At 40.1% G+C, this 18,872-nt stretch overlaps 1 protein-coding gene across 3 annotated transcripts in view; it reads left to right on the top strand.

Annotated features, from left to right (window-relative positions):
• Positions 1 to 4,953: 4,953 nt before the first annotated feature.
• The window catches only part of GALNT3 (polypeptide N-acetylgalactosaminyltransferase 3), a 44,529-nt gene continuing 30,610 nt past the window's right edge, over positions 4,954 to 18,872 (top strand). The window contains exons 1-2 of one of the 3 annotated variants that reach the window (XM_030326490.1): positions 5,442 to 5,703; positions 15,843 to 15,933. The gene's annotated coding sequence lies outside the window, so the exon portion shown is untranslated. Of the gene's footprint in view, positions 5,385 to 5,441; positions 5,704 to 15,842; positions 15,934 to 18,872 lie in introns of those variants that run through there. The other 2 variants (XM_030326493.1, XM_030326492.1) reach the window with 2 other exon arrangements.

The raw sequence follows: 18,872 nt of genomic DNA, 5'->3' as shown, positions 1-18,872 counted from the left end.
TACAATGATGCTATTTCTTTTGGTCTAATGCTTTAGACCTATTATGCTACAAGAACATCCCTAGCTTCTATGATATGTTATTTAACAGTTTATCATAACTTATTGGGCAACAAATGATATCATGTGCAGGTAGTGTCTCTCCATAGTTCTCTCTTCACAATATTGGAGTAAGGAGGGGGGGCAAGGACCAAGGGAGGAGGGAAGTTTATTTTATGACAGTGCACTGGAATTAAGAAATATCAAGGTTATCTGGGCTGATTTAGGAGGTTCCATGGGAGGCTAGGGCCTTCAGCTGGGCTGGATGGGATTTGGAGAAGTGAAGTGAGACACACAGATTTTCAGAAGTAGGAATCTGAATGTGGTATCATCAGGAGAAGGTAAGAGATCTGACTTTTCCATAGTAAGGGCACATTCTACTTCCCTATTTCTAAAGTGTCAAGATTTTAATCAAAATAAGCATGCTTTACATAAAGCATGTTTTGGTAACAAGGATTAATATTTTTACAAATAGGAAATGTTAAATCATTAATATATTTCCTATGATTTGTCTTTGTGATATGATTCTTCTGCTATCATCATTGTTTAGGATCTTGGATGCCTGATACAAAATAGTTTAATAGAGCCAGAAGAATATCATTGTAAACGTTTCAACAGATGAAGAGAGAGAACACTAAAGAATGTGATCATCACAGCATGGTTTGCAATAGCAAAATTAGAAAACAATCTTCATCATCCAATAAGTGACTGAATAAATACATTCATACAAAAGGAAAGCATGTTGCAAAAAATGAATTTATTGACATGGAAAGATAAGTTAAGTAGAAAACTGTCTACCAAACAAGATCCCAATATGACCTAGTTTTTATTTTAAAAACATGTTTCTGTCTCCCCCTATATCTTCCATTCCACTCTCCCTAGTTTTTCAAAAGTATCTGGAGAGATAAACAGAAGAAAAAAAAAAGGGTCTGGCAGTTAGCACTGATTCATCTACATGGGAGGAATTTGGGGATGTTTCCAACTGGCTCCTTTTAGTTTATCTGTATTTTCTCATTTTTCTAAAATAAATATGAATTGATTTATAATTTAAAAAGTCATTTTACAGAAAAAGATCAATTAGGAAAGAGTGAGTCAGGGACACCTGGAGTACATATCTAAGGTCAACATCATGCAGGACTATCACTATCTTTTCCCAGAAAAAATCCTTTGATGCCACTGTCAGAATTTGAGCTAGCTAGATTGAATATTAGCCTGACTCAGCATGGTATTTCTTTTTGCTCTTATGCTAATGCTTAAAAGCTTGAAACTCTGCACTCTACCCAATCCATTTCATCAAATATTTATTGAGCACCTACTATGTGCCAAGCATTAAGGATACAAGAGTAACAAGACATAGTTCTGTTGCAATTTAAGTCAATAAGCACACTCACAGAAATGTGTACCTCTTCGAAAGTCCCAGATGGTTGTTCTGTTGCTATTCTTGAGGCGGGGGGGACCCTCATAGGTCATCTTCATACAAGATACTGTCTCAAAAAGTTCGTACTAAAAATAATCTCTTCATGTTTTTACTGTTTTAACTCTTATTTTAAACTCAATGCAGAATTATGCTGAACAGTTATAAAAAAAAACCCACATATTTGTGGCTCTTCACTATGATACCAACACTATTCTCCTTTTAAATCAATAGCCTTTCAATTTTTTTAGTAGAAATTATTTCAATCTGTTTAGTCTTTGAGCCAAAACTCTCAATTTGACTTTGAGATCCTGACTGGAGACTCCAGTTTCCACATAAGGCAAAATTGTTTTTAAAGGCTAAATCAGGCAGGCAATATGTTTCAAGCTCAAGTTGCTAAGCCCAGGGTAACCAACAATTAAACAATTAACAAACTAAAAACATTTAAAGTTGGACTTAGTGAATCTTAATAGTACACTGTATATTATAACTAATTTTATGAATTAAAATTTCTCAGTTAAGTGATTCCCATTCTTTCATCTTTGTTTTCCATTAATTGTTATTCTTATATCCAGAGGATTTTTTTGCATGACAATTATCATGGAATTTACATGCATCAGTGTGTAAAGGCACTTGGTGATCACCTTGTACCATTTTGAGAAAGAGAAAATTTAAGCCCAGAAGTAAAGTAACTTGTACGAGTATAAGTTGCTTTGTGTAGTGACTTTTGAAAGGATGATAAATGATAACTGATAGCTATTGTTACTAGATGCTGTCCCTCAAATTCTTAGTCTATCATTCTTACTTGCCCTAGATTATTTCTCCATACTGTTTGGTTAAACCATTCTTTGGACTTGTACTCTGTGTAAGACATTAGGCATAATGGGTTTTTCATGGTATTTAATGGATCAATTTATTAATTTAACAAATATTTATTGAGTACCTACTAAGTGTTACATACCAGTCTTGGCATTAACTTAAATGTTGACAAAAATTATTAAACAGTATTATTTTAAATCTATATACATAAGAATTTTACAGCTAATTCTCCATGTGTGTGTGTGTGTGTGTGTGTATGTATGTGTGGAGAGAGAGAGAAATGTTTCTTTCCTGTATGAATCATCTTAATTTTCTATTTTAGCTGCCATCACATGCCAAACATGTAGAATTACAACAACCTTGCTTCTGAGAAGCATGTCTACACTAAGTTTCCTGGGTTTTATTTCATAAAGAAATACTAATTTCTCCTTTATAAAACAAATTCTTTATTTCATAATCTTTAAATAGGATGATACTTTCAAAAACCCTTCATCTCACTGGATTTAGGGCATTAAACGTTGCAGCATCATGCTTTCTTTTCTGGGCCTGCAGCATTTGAATTTTATTGTAAAGTAAAAAACTTTTATTAGTTTTAAGACTTTGCTTTTGGAATGAAATGAAATACTATGTGCAATGCTAGTGGATATGCCAGACCCAAACAACACTGCTTTCCTTGTTTAAATTATCTGTCTCCATTGTAAAGCTGGCAGTCAATTTTTAGGAACTCCTGATTTTTATATTTGTTCTGTTCTTTTTTTACCCCTCATGCAGTATTTTGGTCCTATTTGCTTGCTCTCTCTCTTTGTAGATCTGCTCTAGCTTCTCTTTACAGTTATTATTTGACTGTACTAGTCTTGCTGTCAATGAATCTCAGTCCTTGGATTCCAAATTGCTTTTCTATATCCATTTGCTCCGTTCTGCTCTTGTTGGTGAAAATTGTTGCTCTTTGCCTGGTGGGACATGAAACTCTCATAGTCTTTGGCTCCTCCCTAATTCAGAGATGGGTGGTGCAAGACAAGAGATACAGACTCCGTGGTTATACATTTAGGATTTCTCCCAAATTTCCCAAAGACTGAGACTTTAATCTCCATCTAGAAGCAAACAACAAAGAAAATGGCAGAACCTCAAAAAAAGCGGGGGGGAGGTAGGGCGGATTTGGGTAGGTAGTATTTTCAGCTCTGGATCTAAAGACAAATATTATCAAGTTAATATGGTAATACACATAAGCAGTTCCTGAATGTTTTGTGGGGGAGAGAGGGAAAGCTTAAAAACTGCTTGCAGGTACTGATATTAAAATATCACAAGCACAGAAAGGTTCCTTGATGCTTGCAAAATAACTACAATATACAAGACAAAAAACTAAAGTGTTAAATCAGATTCATAGCTGTGGTATAAAATAGTACCATGGATGCTAAGCCCAGTGTCAGACTAGCCACGTTCTAAAGTTACACCTACTGATACTATACTAACCAGTATTTCTAAATTTTAATTTTAGGTCATATGTAACACTAATATGCCAATAAATAGAAACCATAAGTGTATGTGTCAAAATACAGGAGGAAGGCCAGAACTAAACTACACAAAAACCTGCCACCATGTAATTAAGCATGCCACTAAAACATTTTCGGCTATTTCTATTTCTATTCCTATGTACATTGAAGATAGAGCCAAATACTGGATGAGTTTATAAGAAGGTATAGAGGTCATTTTTTAAAGTTCTGTGGTTGGGGCGCCTGGGTGGCGCAGTCGGTTAAGCGTCCGACTTCAGCCAGGTCACGATCTCGCGGTCTGTGAGTTCGAGCCCCGCGTCGGGCTCTGGGCTGATGGCTCAGAGCCTGGAGCCTGTTTCCGATTCTGTGTCTCCCTCTCTCTCTGCCCCTCCCCCGTTCATGCTCTGTCTCTCTCTGTCCCAAAAATAAATAAAAAACGTTGAAAAAAAAATTAAAAAAAAAAAAGTTTTGTGGTTTTTTTTTTAATATTTTTCCCTGAGAGAGAGAGAGAGAGGCAGAGTGCGAACAGGGGAGAGGCAGAGAGAGGGAGACACAGCATCTGAAGCAGGCTCCAGGCTCTGAGCTGTCAGCACAGAGCCCGACGCCAGGCTCGAACCCACAAACTGAGTTCAGGACCTGAGCCGAAGTCTGAGGCCTAACCGACTGAACCACTCAGGTGCCCCTAGGGGTCATTTTTAAGTCCTGGTTTTGGGTGTGTCAATGTTTGTCATAACAGAAGAAGGCAGGCTGAAACAAAGTTGTAAATATCATAAAAGGAAAAAAAAATACTGTCTAAAAAAAAAAGATGTCTTTAAAAACAACGGCAAAATCCCCTATCTCCCTAGAGTCTGCATCGTCACCCTCCCAGTAGATGAGCTTTCAAGCAAACCTCCAGGAGAAGCAAAACCTCTTCAGGAAACCCGTGTCTTTGCAAACAAGGACAGCAGGTTTCTCTGTACTGTCGCTGCTCGCTCTCCCATCTGGGAATCGGTTTGCCTTTCTATAGCAGCCCAGGAAGGGGTGGTGCGCCCCAAGTTAGCAAGGCTCTGCCAAATACCAGAGGCTCTTCTTTGGAAGAGGGAGGCTCCTCCTTTGGACGGGAGGCGCCCCTACCAGAGCGCGCGCTTACAGAAACGGAAACCACTAGCTGCGCTGAAGTGAGTCAAGTGATGAAATCAAGACTAGTACATGGGAAGGAAGCTCACCCAATAGCTCACGAACCTAACTGGTGACAGAAGCTGCTGAACCTTGCTCGAGGAAACCATACGAGACAACAGTTGCAGCCGTCATGAGGTGGCTCTCGGGGGGCACTGGCCCCCCCACCCCCCGGTCTCCGGGCGGTGCACCCCTTCATTTTGGCGAACCTTAGAGAAGGGAAGACGTGTGTGAGGGCAATCTAGACCCTCTGGTTCCCCAAGGACCCAGACCGTGTTCTGGTTACAAGGTGCCCACTGGCACCAGGTCCGTGCGGGACTCCTCAAATGTAGACGGGCGGAGGCACGCGCCCCTCTAGGAGAACCAGCCTCGCCGTCTGCGGAGAGGGAAGCCGCGCGGCGGCTGCGCTCCGCCCGGACGGCGCCCCCACCCTGCGCGCGCGGTGCTCGGTCCTCACCTGGAGCGCTCAGGTAGGGCTTGGGCGGGGCAGGAGGCTGGCGCGCAGGCGCGGGACGGGGGCCTCGCCCCTGCCGACGTCGCAGGCTGGAGCTCACCTGGGAGACTCCAGGAGGAAGCGGAGCCTCGGTTCGGCCTCTCCTGGCAACGCAGGAGGCCCAGCGGGAAGGCAGGAGGCGGCGGCGGCGGAGGAGGAGCTGGACTGAGCGGCAACAGTAGCGACAGCAACCGGAGGCGCCGCCGCCGCCGCCGCCACCTGCACCTGGCGCCCGGCCCACGTCCAGCGCCCGCCCGGCCGCTGCTTCCCGCCGCCCTGCTGTGCCCACCCGCCAGGTAAGCGGGCGGGCCGGCGCTGGGGCCGGGGGCGGGGGCCGGGAGACCCTGGGCAGACGGACGCCGAGGTTCACGTGGTGGGGAGAGGGGTACGGTCCCGGTGGCCGGTTGGGGGTGGTCTCGAGAGCGGTGTTTCAGTTGCCCCTCCGGAGGGGCCGAAAGGGGCGCCCGAGGCCGGGGCAGGTGGCGCTCCGGGGGTAGCCCTGTCGCCCCTGACAGTCTCTGTAGGGAGGCTCCAGAGGATCCGGACCGGGGCCCGAGTCCTGGTGGCCCGCAGCTTGACCCTGGGAGAGTCTCCCGGAGTGCGGGGTCGGAGGGGCCGGGCCAGGCGCGAGGTGGCCGCGTTTGCACGCGGGCTAACAGGTTGCTGGTCTCCTCTCGCCCCCGTGCCGGGTGGGGGGAGCAAACCCGCGACGGGAAAGGGCATGGCTTTACCAGGCAACTTTCCCAGCCGGACCCCAGACAGTCCTAGGCTGGAAACCGCGGCCGCCCGAGCCATTTAAATGGTTTCCGAGTGGTTTGGAAAGCGCTCTGTGGTCGGGACGCGGACATCCCTCTGTCTCTGTCTGTTTCTCTCTCTCTTCACTTTTCCTGGTGCACTCCCTAAGCCAGAGCTGCGCCCACTTTCCGGTTTGATCGAGTAGAGTTATTTTCTTCGTGGCAGGAAGAAATCCAACTGCCACTCACCAACCGCACACCATCTCGTTAAAGGACCTGTTGACTTAACGACCTGCATATCGCGGCTCTGGTTTGCCTGTGGCATATGACTCAAAGGTTCAGAAAAACTTTGTTTCAGGATCCTGCCACGTCTGAACCTGGGTGTGCCAGGCCCAAATTCCTTTCCCTGCCTAATTAGGCTTTTCTAAAGCTTAAGAATTGAGGGTGAAACTGGTGCTTACCTTATAGCCTTTTGCTTCCTTCTCCCTCAAAACTCCTCAAAAACACTTCACTTCAAACTCTTCAAATAACTATTTCTGTTTTTAGAACCCCATAGGTTAACAGCTTTTCTGATTTTTAGAAAATGTTATGAAGCCAACGTAACTTGTTATAAAAGTTATAATACATATAATGAAGACACTTGCGTTCAAATACTGTTGTGGAAAAATAAGAAAGTTGCTGCGTTTTCATTTGAGAATTTCTGCTTGTGGGAGAATGTGTTGCTTCATTTACTGTGTACGTTTTCTTTGAGTCTGTGGTTAAAACACATGAGGTTAAAGTCATACCCTACAATTAGAATTCTTTAAACTTAACTTTTACTTTTAATATCTGAAGTCTAGCATATGCACTAAACATTCTGAACAGTTAGTTTATTTGTACCAAGCATCTTTCTTTTTATATCGCTTTAACTAGTATTTTTACATAGAAGTTTCTCATAATAAATGGCAATTCCATTGCCTGCATTTTACTTCTATCTTCACTGAGGTTTAAAAATGTATTTCAAACTGCACACTTAACAAAATGCCTTAACAACTCATAGAGGTGCAATTAAAGATACATGACAACCACACAAACAGGACGTGATTATTAATGATATTTTCAACCAGTGCCTTCTGCTTATGTCAAAAGAGCCTGGCCTGCCCTCTTAATCTCATCTCCATACAGAGAAATACCTATGCTAAATATTCTTTACAAATTAGGTGTAGGTGTTGTTCCCTGAGTTTAGAGTATTAATTTAAACCTCATCAATTATTGAGCCAGATGTTTCTAGACTACCTTTACTCTTAAGGGAGAAATGTGACATGTTCGCATTAGAGTAACAGTGTGCCTCAGTTAAATTATCTGTAAAATAGAAAAAAAATATACTTCCCTAGATTAAGGTAATGAGGCCTTAAATCAGGAATCTCCTCTACCCCTACCAATCTCAAGATCCTCTTCTCAGTTTGGATAGTCAATCCATCCAGTTCGTGATAAACCAAGGCTGAGGGAGAGATTCTAATTTCAGTTCACCCAGCAAGTTAGTGGCATTATTATTATTCCAAAGACTTGACTCAAGAGTCATATTATCTTTACTTTTCACCACCCTCACTCTCACTTATCATAAGATGTTTATCTTTTTGTCTTTTGTATAATTTGTAAGGCCTTTGTAAGTACAGAATACTCCATTGTTCTTTGTCCAGCTCTGATTTACCCTAATTTCTACTTGTCCAGAGGATGCCGGACTCCAGGGAGAGTGAGTGAGGATGTCACTCTTCTTCTCACATGTGTATTGAAGATGCCATGTAGATTGAGATTTTTAATCCTTTCTTGGTTTTTCAGAGCCACAGTTAATTTTTTGAGTCAACATGGACAACACAACTTAGTCTTCTGATCTTTTATTGTATTGGCTTAAAATATATTTTATAAGGCAGTAACCCAGGGCCATCCCTCCATTGGCAACACTCTAGAGTTTTGGCTGGCAAGCATACTTCTTCAACATTAGTATTTTTAAAACTTCTTTTTGGATTGCAATCCTCAATAAGAAATGAATTCCATGCCTCAATGCAGTATACTCTCTGTGTATATATATGAAACAAGGCTCACAAAACAATATTTAGGCTCATAACGCAGATTTTCTCTATTATCTTATTTTTAAAATACTGATCTCAACACACTGGTTGACTTTTAGGACCACAGTTGGGCTAGAACCTATAATGCAAATAGCAGTATCCTATTGAATTTGTACTTTTAAGGCTGATTTTTCTATCAGCATACTATGTCATATACACACACATACTTGAAAGAAAGAAAAACAAACTGTATATTTTAAAAATGTAGAATTATACCATCATTCCTCATTAAACTTTTATTGAAGGGCTTTAGACTCTAGGATCTGGTGCTAGACTAAATTTCTCAAACATAAGGAACTGCATGAAACCTCACTGTACATTATTGTATTTTAAATGGATCCTCAGCATAGTGTATGCAGTATGTTTAGGGACAGGGAAAACTGGAAGGGTTTTTCTGAAGAATTTTTGATGGTAGCAATTATCAAGTGAAAGTTTGAAAGTGAAAAATAATTTGGGGTGCCTGGCTCAAAGCCTCTGACTTTGGCTCAGGTCATGATTTCACAGTTTGTGGGTTCAGGCCCCACGTTAGGGTCTGTGCTGACAGCTCAGAGCCTGGAGCCTGTTTTGGATTCTGTCTGTCACTCTGTCTGTCTGTCTCTCTCTCTCTCTCTCTCTCTCTCTCTCTCTGCCCCTCCCCCGCTCAGGCTCTGGCTCTCTCTGTCTCTCAAAAATAAATAAACGTTAAAAAAAAAAAACATAATAATTCTGCCCACCTCTATTCCAAATTCTAAATTTTATGGCTATGTTAATAGTGCTAGACAGAGGCTTAAAAAACTATTAGAGTAAACATAAGCCAGTTTATTATTGGTTTGTAGTCTGTTAAGATTTTGTATATATTTTTCTTTTACTGTGAAACAGGAAACAAATTCTAGGAATCAGACCCCTATGCCCTAAAGAGATTAGATTGGGAGATTGAGAGATTAGATTGGGTCTCTAAGGATCTGTAGGGATGTAGGCTTGGAAACTCTCATGGGATGATTAAGCCTTCCATAGAAAAATTTAATTTTAATTCCTGGTAGAAGGAATTTTTCTCTAAAAGAAAATTAGTATATTTAATATTTTGGAAATGATCAACCCCCAAATCGTCTTCAGAACATAGTCAGTTTTTTGGTTCGTAAAGTGTAGAAATGCATTTGTTATGACAGATCTTTTATGGTTAGAAAATCTGATTGAGAAGGACATATTTCCAATCACCTAATTATGCATCTAGTTAATACCAGAATAATTCTTTTATATAATTTGAGTAATTTTAACAAAATGAATGTACTGTTAATAGCAACATTGAATTCAAATCAATGCCAACAATGGCAAGAGACCAAAATGCATTAACTTATGTGGTAAAGCAAAGACAAATAGGACTCTCAATTCGAGGTCATTAGTGTCTATTGACAGATATGAAGTCTCCTTGAGTCATTCTCTGAGTTGGGTTCATAGTTTTGGCACCAAATAGAGAATATTTCCCTGAGTGTACATTTTCCTTGTAATTGTTTTAGTTTCAAACTGTCCCAACTAATTTGTTCATTTATCCCATTGCTTCCTAGACATCTTTAAGATATCATAATTATCTGAGATCTTACCTGAATAAACCAGAACCTTCATTCCATCAAAAACAAAAACAGCCTGTTTTACTTCCTATGTTTTATTTACAGGTGTTAGTACATCTATCATTTCTTGTCCACAATTCCAAAGCCAACCCAAACCAAAGAAAAACAACAACAAAAAAAAACCCCTGGAAAACCAAAATGTTTTTGATAACTTTTTTGTCAGCAACACTTGAACTCAATTTGCTACAAAACCTAAATTTACTGTCAGGGAGCTCTTTATCATCTATTCCACTTGGTGGAATGTGTTTAATTACATGGTACTGTTCCAGGCCCTGTTGGGGGTACACTGTTATATTGGGTGTGTAAACCATATCTCCTTTCTAACATCCGAAATGTTCTGAATTTTAAAACATATTTGGCTCCAGGTATTTTGGAGAATGGGTTATGGATCTGTTCCACTATCCAGGTGTCATGTCAGAAATCCAGAGGTCATTTTTTAACTCTCTTTTCTTAACCTCCACAGCTATCATATCACTGAATCTGTTAACGTTTTTTGCCCTTCTTCCTCTGCCCCTCCCCCACAAATTCTTCTACTTCTGCTCCAGTTCAGGGCCTCATCAACTCTTAAATGGGGTACCATAGCTACCTGCTACCTAATATCTCAGCAGATGGTGTTATGCTCAAATCCATCCTCAGCAGAACCCCTCCACTAATGATCTGTAAAAATGTAAACCTGGATGTCTCTCTCCTCTGCTTAAACCTATTAATAACTTCACATAACTCAGGATAGAACCCATGGTCCTTAAAATGGTCTCACAGAATCTGACCCGTGCTTACCTATGGATTTCTACTCCATAAATCAAATTTTATGTTCCAACAACAGATTTCAATGCTTTTTCTTATGTGCTTTTTTTTTTAACCCCCCCATTGATGTTACCTCTATACCTCCTTTTAGCTCTTAAGACTCAATTGAGGCCTCACCTCACTTAGGAAACTGTATCCCCCCCCCCTTACATACATCTGGGCTAGGAGTGATGTCTTATGCATACTCCTATCATGCACTTTACATATGTGATTTAATATAGTCTGCTTTTGTGCCTGTGTACACATACACACCCATTTAGATATTTGCAAAGCATGTAATATTTTTCTTTCCTCTAAGTCTATTGTGGAGTAAAAATATTGGAGTAAAAGTGGCACAGGGAGGGGAGAGGCATTGGGCAGGCAGTATATTTGCTTTCCTATTGGGCAGCGACCACAGAAATTGAGGATTTAGGAAACTTGTTTCACTGTACTTAATTAGTCTATTTAATTTAGATTGCTGTTATTTCCATGTTCTTCCTTTGAATTCCATATTATTGTGGCTTTTGGTTTTATTCCAAGATCTGGGTTTTACCATTTACAAGTGAAAAGTTAACTTTGTGATTGAAATGTCTTATAGTTTTAGTTTATAAATGTTGTACAACTGAGTATATTGCTATTGGTGAGGAATTACCGGAGGGGCAACTTTTACTTAAATAATGTAATTTAATCAGACTAGACCAAAAAAAAAAAAAAAAAAAGTCATTCTGTCAGTTTTACCTCTTAAATAAATATTTTTGGAATCCATCTACTTTTCTCCACTCTTGTCACTGTCAACATCTCTTGCCTGGATTTTTACAAATGGCCTCCCTATTGATTACCTGAATTCCTTCTGGTTAGTTCCCTACGCTGCTCCCAGAGGGATCTTTTCAAAACATTCAAAACTGCTTAAAGCCCTTCGTTGCCTTAGGATTAGACGAACTCCTTCACTCAGCCTAAAGGCCTGGCACGATTGAGATTCTGTTTACTGCACACACCTGTGTCATGTTACTCTGTTGCAGCTCTACTGGCCCTTTTTATGACCATGCGCTCCTCCTGCCTCTGGTCTTTGCAAGTGTCATCATCCCTGCCTGGAACTCTCTTCCCTCCTCTTTTGGCCCATCTAGCTAAAAACTCATCCTTCAGATTCCAGTTTGAGCTCCCCTTTTCCAGGACTAACTAGAATTTTTCACCAGTCTTCGCCTCCCCCCGACCTCTTGCTTCTGCCTATGGATTTAAATTGAAGACTGTAGCCTCAAGAAACAAATTCCCACTTAGTACCTGGGAGTATTAACTTTAAAAAAGTTAAAGTTTCCTGACAAAGGGAGCAGACTTTAATATGTGGCTCATATATTTAAAATTAGATTTCAGTTATTAATGCCTTTACATTTTTATCAAGTAACAGAAGATAATATTTGTTGTCTTAATAAGTATTACCCCTTCTTTACTATTTTACTATTAAGCAGTTATGTGCCAGGCATATTTTAAACAATTTCATGAATTAAACATTTAATCTTCAAAGCCACTCAATGAGGTGCATGGTATTTTTCTCCCTATTTTAGAGACAGGAAAATAGAGTAAGTAATTTGCCTCTGTCTACGAGGCAGTAAAATGTCGGAGCCAATATTCCAATCCAAGCTGTCTGATTCCAAGTCCTGTACTTCTATCCTACTTAAACGTAAATAAAACTAAAAAGAATTATTAAAAGCCTTACAACAGCGATAGCAACAAAAATCCAGTCAACTCTCATTTGCCCCAGTGCTGCTGCGTCTAGGAATGCTTTAACCTCTTTTAGGTGTTGCTTCCTATTTGCCTTTTGCAATAATGTGCTTATACTACTATTCCTTAATTTATCAATGTTTGACATTATCAACTGACTTCCCATTAAAGTAGATAAATATTTAGCTCTTGCGCACACATGCCTCTTGCTCTCCCTCCATCTCTGAATATAATTCTCACATTTTTTGTTTGCATTTTGGTATTTACTTATGATTATTGTGTACATATTGTTTACTGCTGAGCCAAGCAAGTGTATTATGAGTATGAGTAAAAATTTTTGAACCATAGAGTTAATAATTCATTTAAGAAAAAAAAATAGCTTAGTTTTTTGAGTATCAATTTCTGTTTCTATATACTCCAATATCTTCTCAGTATGATTCCTCCACATAATCAAACCTATCAGATTTATTGGTCTCTTCTGGAGCTCTCTGTTCTCTTGTTCCAATTTGGCCTATTGCTTTCTAAGCCTGTTTCATGGCAGTTGTTTGGGATTTTTCTTTGCTGACATTTTTGAAGGAGTCCCTATTTTTTAGATACAATGATTTTGTTGTTTACTTTCTCATGTAGATGGAACACATCCCCCAGTAGCTTCTTGAGAAATGATGAATGGAATTAATAAATTTGAGATGTTACCTGTCCGAAAATTTTTATTCTACTCTCAATTTTTTCCCTGCTTATTTTTTTAGTAGTTACTCTATCCACATGGTCCAAAATTTAAAAAAACTAAGGACGTATATATGATAAGTCTTCTTTTAACTGTTGCCCTCTAATACCTGGTTTTCCTATGAGCAAACAATGCTCCTTTTACGTATATATATGTTACATATGTGTAATATATACATGTGTGTGTCTATGTGTGTGTGTATATGTATATGTAACAAAGTATATGTTATATATATAAATTGCATACATAAAAATGCAAATGAATCTCATTTTTCACTTAACTTATTGTGGAGATAACCTCATATCAGCATATAAAGTAGCTTCTTTGTTTTTAATCTGGCATAATATTCCATCATATGACTGTATCATAATTTACTTATTGTAATTTATTTCCCTATTGGTAGAGTTATCGGTTGTTTTAGTGCTTGATGTTAAAATGATGCTTTAATGTGCAGACTTACAGGTTATCATTCTACTTGCATATTAGCATATCTGTGGGATAAATTTCTAGAAGTTATCCTCATACCTGCTTGATAATTTGTTGGAGGCGAGTAGTGTGAGACCATGCAAGTTTGATAATTCTGAGTCAGATGGATAGGGTAAAGGGCAGAAGAATACCTGGTAGTAAATACCTCATGGCAGAGTGGACCCTTGTGAGGGGCAATTCATAGTACAGAGAGGGCTTCTAATGCAAATTATTGTTTGCGTTGTTTTATTTGAGCTTTCAGATATGACCCATCTTTTTGAACTGGTTAAGACTTGTTGCTGTTATTACCTCAGTCTCCTTCTTATATCCTTTACCCTCTGTCATTAGTCTTTTAGCATTCATAGCCCCTTACCCTGTTATTTTAACTCCAGCTCTTCCACTGCAGATAATCCAGAACAGAGAGCACTCATTAGCTGGTCTTTTTTCACTAAGTCAAGAACCCATCCTTACACAATTCACAATTTAACAACCTTTCCAGCCTCCACATTGATTCATTTGCTGAATTTAGCCAACTCTACCTCCTGGATCTCTTCCCAAGCCTCCACACCCCTTCTCAATTTCTTACCTGGATTAATTTTAATAGTCTGCTAATCACCTTCAGTCTCCTCTCTGGTTCACCACCCTCACCACCAAATCCATATTAAAAACAGCTTCAAGAATAATTATTTTATTTTATTTTATATTATTTTTTTAATGTTTGTTTACTTTTTAAAAAATATTTATTTTTGAGAGAGATAGAGACAGAGCACAAACAGGGGAGGAGCAGAGAGAGAGGGAGACACAGAATCTGAAGCAGGCTCTAGGCTCTGAGCTGTCAGCACAGAGCCTGACCGTGGGACCCAAACCCACGAGCTGTGAGATCATGACCTGAGCCGAAGTCAGGTGCCCAACCAACTGAGCCACCCAGGCACCCCTAATGTTTATTTACTTTTGAGAGAGAGAAAGAGTGTGTGTACAGTGCCAGTCAGAGAGGGGCAGAGAGAGATAGAGACAGAGGATCCAGGCTCTGTGCTGACAGGAGAAAGCCCAATATGGGGCTTGAACTCACGAACTGGGAGATCATGACCTGAGCTAAAGCTGGACTTAACTGATTGAGCCACCCAGGGCCCCAAGAATTAAATTAAATTTAATTAAATTTAATTAAATTTCAGTTGTAATTAGGTCATCACCCTGCTTAATACCTCTTAGGGCTTCTCCCCTTTGCCAGAAGAGCTAAGTACAAACCCCACAGAGTTAGGTACCCCTTCCTTCCCTATATTGATCTGGGCATTCAGTATTCTCATAGACCTCACTGTGTGGTAATTGTCTATGTATGAGGAAAATTTTCCTATTTGAAGTTGGCTTTTGAAAGGAGAATAAAAGTTTAGTCTGACACTCATTTATTTCCAACTGAAACATGTATTAATAAGATCTTTTCATACTCTAACCATGAGGAGTGGGGAATGCAGGAATTTCAGATGGTGACTAGATAAGTGGAGGGATATTGCATGTTTCAAAATAGGTGCAAAAATAGCCTAATCATAAAGGCAGACATTGCTTTTATGCCTTACTTTTTTTAAATGGTGTTATGGATTTGTGAAGAACTGTTTTGTTCTTTTACATCTGGGAATGTGGACGCTAATGGAGAAGAGGTAAGCACAGGGAAATAAAGAAATGTTGAGATTGAAGCCATTTTGAATTTCTAGGGATTGCCACAGTACCTTGGGCCAAATTCTATCCACCACCTGTTTTTGTAAACAAAATTTTATTGGAACTAGCTATGTCCATTCATTTGTGTATTGTGTATGACTGGTTTTGCACCACAAAAATAGAGTAGTTGCAATAGAGACCATATGGCTCACAAAGCAAAACATATTTATTATTTGGCCCTTTATGGAAAGTTTGCTGACACTTTTTCTAGAGAAGAATGGAAGCTGAGAGGTAGAGGATGAGTATGTACCCAGTGAGTTATAGCTAAGCCTGTAGAAAGGTGAATGCAAAGTGATAGCAATTGAGCAATTGCTCACTTGCTCCCCTATTCACCTATCCCTTAAATTCTGGGGCCTCAAAAGGGAGAATGAGTAGAAATTGTCTACTACTCATGAGATTTGGGATTCTTTCATAAAAGGAATGTTCACTGGACTTACCTGTTTGCAACCTGAGTGCCCATCCTCCAATTATATTCCATGTCAAGGCCCAGTACACTCTCCCTTTTACTAAGATATTGAGAAAAACATTAGTGAGAGAAGTCCCTGCATTAGTGAAAAAAAAAAAAAAATCTGTGGTTGCTCTCCTTTGTAGGCCATTAAGATTGGCTCCTTGGTTTCATTGGAGATGATGGGATTCCATAGTAGCAGAAGACAAGTCGCAGCATTTAACCACCAAGGACAAAGTAGGTATCTACCATAATGGAAATCTGGGACATAGATATAATCAGAAGGCATTGTTTTGCAAATGTGATGAATGAAATAGATGGGCAGTACTACAGTATCACTTGTTGTATATACCAGAAAAAACTCTAGGCTTGGTGGCAAAAAGCATTGGCTTTAGTTGCCACAGTTGAACATCATTACTTCTCACTCAGTTTCCAAACCCAAGTCAATTTACAGGTCCAGAGCCCTTTGATTGAAGTTGAGGCCAGTCTTGAAGGCTACACCATTGCTTCAAGCATACACCACAAATTTTCCTCAAAAGCCTTCCCCAAAGGGAACTATAGCCATTTATTAGAGAGGCTATGCTTTGGGGAAAAGAAAATACACTCAGACCTTTTGTACCAATTCCTATGGAGCCAAAATACCACTTGTGGCCCTCTAGTCATCGTGTGGAGTTATAGCATTTAGGTAATAGGTGGAGTCTTAGCCAAAGTCTGACTCACAGGAGGGTCCAGCTGGTCAGCAGATCTACCCTGTGCTTATTTCCCCATTTCCTTAATATATAATTGGAGTAGACATCCTGGATAACTGGCAAAATCCTTATATTGGTTCTCTAAGTGTCATGGGTTGAGGACCATTGTGATAAGAGAAGCTAAGTGGAAGACCTTAAAACTTGCCCTCCTTCTAAGATGGTAAATCAGAAAGAATACTATATCGAAGGGAATTGTTGAGCTCAGTGCCACCATCAAAGATTTGAAATAAGACTTGAGTTATCTATCACATCTCATTTTACTCACTTATTTGTCCTGGGCCCAAGTTGGATGGATCTTAAAGAATGAATGGACTATTGTAAACTTAATCATTGGATGATTCCAAATGTGCTTGCTGAAACAGAATGTGGTGTCTTTACTTGATATAATCAACACTACCTCTGGCATTTGGTATGTAGCTATCAACTTGGTTAACTGCTTTTTCTCTGTACCAATTTACAAGGACCACCAAAAGCAATTTACTCTTTTTAAATTTTTTTTTCTCTTAACGTTTATTTATTTTTGAGACAGAGAGAGACAGAGCATGAACTGGGGAGGGTCAGAGAGAGAGGGAGACACAGAATCCGAAACAGGCTCCTCCAGGCTCTGAGCTGTCAGCACAGAGCCCGACGCAGGGCTCGAACTCACGGACTGTGAGATCATGACCTGAGCTGAAGTCGGACGCTCAATGGACTGAGCCACCCAGGCACCCCAAAGCAATTTACTCTTATCTAGCTTGGCCAGCATTGTATCTTCACAGTCTTGTCTCAGGGCCAAGTCAGTTCTCCTGTCCTAGAAATCTTAATTATCCCAACATCCCACAAGATATCACATTGGTTTACTATGTTGATAATATTATGCTGATTGTATTTGATGAGCAGAAAGTAGCAATTACTTTAGGTATCTTAGTGAAGCATATGAGAACCAGCGGGTAATCAGACTCACAAAAATTTAGGGGTGCCTCGGTAACATTTCTGGGCATTCAGTTGTCACTGTACTTAATAGGCCTTTTGTTTTTTGGTTTTTGTTTTTTGTGTTTTGGAGGCAATATTTTCTTCTCTCCTTCCCATTTTCTTTCTTTCTTTCTTTCTTTCTTTCTTTCTTTCTTTCTTTCTTTCTTTCTTTAACAAAATATTGCATAGAATTTGTTATATACTAAGTTTACAATTTATTCTTTAGGTAACTGAATATTATGTTGGGACTGTGTCAGAATTTGAAAAGTAATTCCCATTGTCACTGGAGACAATGGCTGTTGGCATTCTGTGTCTCATTCCAGGGTTCCTCTTCACTTGTAAGTAGGATGCTTGCATCTTGCTAGGTGCTTGTTTTGTTTTTCCACCGGAGTTCAAATGTGCGAGAAAGTGTGCATATGGAAACTGAGCAGTCAAAAGGGTAGACTATGCTGCTTATTGTCTCTCAGCTGTAAATTCATTCTCTTCTCCTGCTCTGTAATAATGGAGCGGGGCGGGGGGGGGGGGGGCTGTAAATCTGTAAATATTTCTCCTTTGCTGGCTGGCACGATGTTAATTAAGCCTTGTCAGTAGAGGGCACTGGAGGGATACTGAAAGTAGAAGATACTTTTCCTTACTGGTTTCAGGGTGACTTTCTGGCTAGGCTCTTACTGAGCATATACCTTTTTCTCTACTTCTAGGCCTCCACATAGTTTTCTCTAGTGTTAGGTAACTGCATGGCACAGCTTTCTCTAGAGTTGGCACACCTCTGCCCCCTGCACTTTCTCCAGAGCTTGACTTGGACAGCAGGGTTGTACCCTGGAGTCATAGACATCATGGACCTGTTCCCCAGCCCAGGTCACTGCTCCATACATTTTTTGTTTAGCCTTATACATGTGCACATTGGGGACCCCACAAAACTGGGTTTCCAAGGCACCAACTACCCAAATCTTATCCTAGGCACCAACCTGCACCATATTGGCCCAGGCTATACATGAAAGTGCACTACATTCCTGCAGAGCACAGCTTCTTAACTCCAGGTGCCATCAGCAGCCAGCTGTTAGCATCGGCACCTAACAAATTCCAGGGTTTGACATCTTCCTATGAATGGCTTCTTGTGGGACTCCACAGGTCAGATTTTGGGCAAGTTTCACTAGTGAGATACCTCCATAACTTTTCCACTGTCAAGGAGCCAACACTGCTCTTTCTGTAGAGATCTCTGGATCTATGTGCTGGTGAGGGGAAGGTTCTTCCTTGGGCTCTCATCTCAGCCTTGTAGGTAGTGATTGCCCCTTATATCTACTACTCCTATATTATTTTGAATTCTTTTTAACTCTCACTAACCAATTCCCTGTTACTCCAGTCCTCTCAGAATAATATATTATACTTTCCTTTTTCAAATCACTATGTAGTTTCTGTCTCTTTACTAATCCAAGAGCCATCAACTGTGTTTACAAAGTAAATAGACAAATCTTTTAA

The sequence above is a fragment of the Lynx canadensis genome, chromosome C1 (genome assembly GCF_007474595.2).
Source record: "Lynx canadensis isolate LIC74 chromosome C1, mLynCan4.pri.v2, whole genome shotgun sequence".
Classification (NCBI taxonomy): Eukaryota; Metazoa; Chordata; class Mammalia; order Carnivora; family Felidae; genus Lynx; species Lynx canadensis.
Note: the sequence above shows the minus strand (reverse complement) of the source record. Positions and strands in the feature narration are given on the sequence as shown.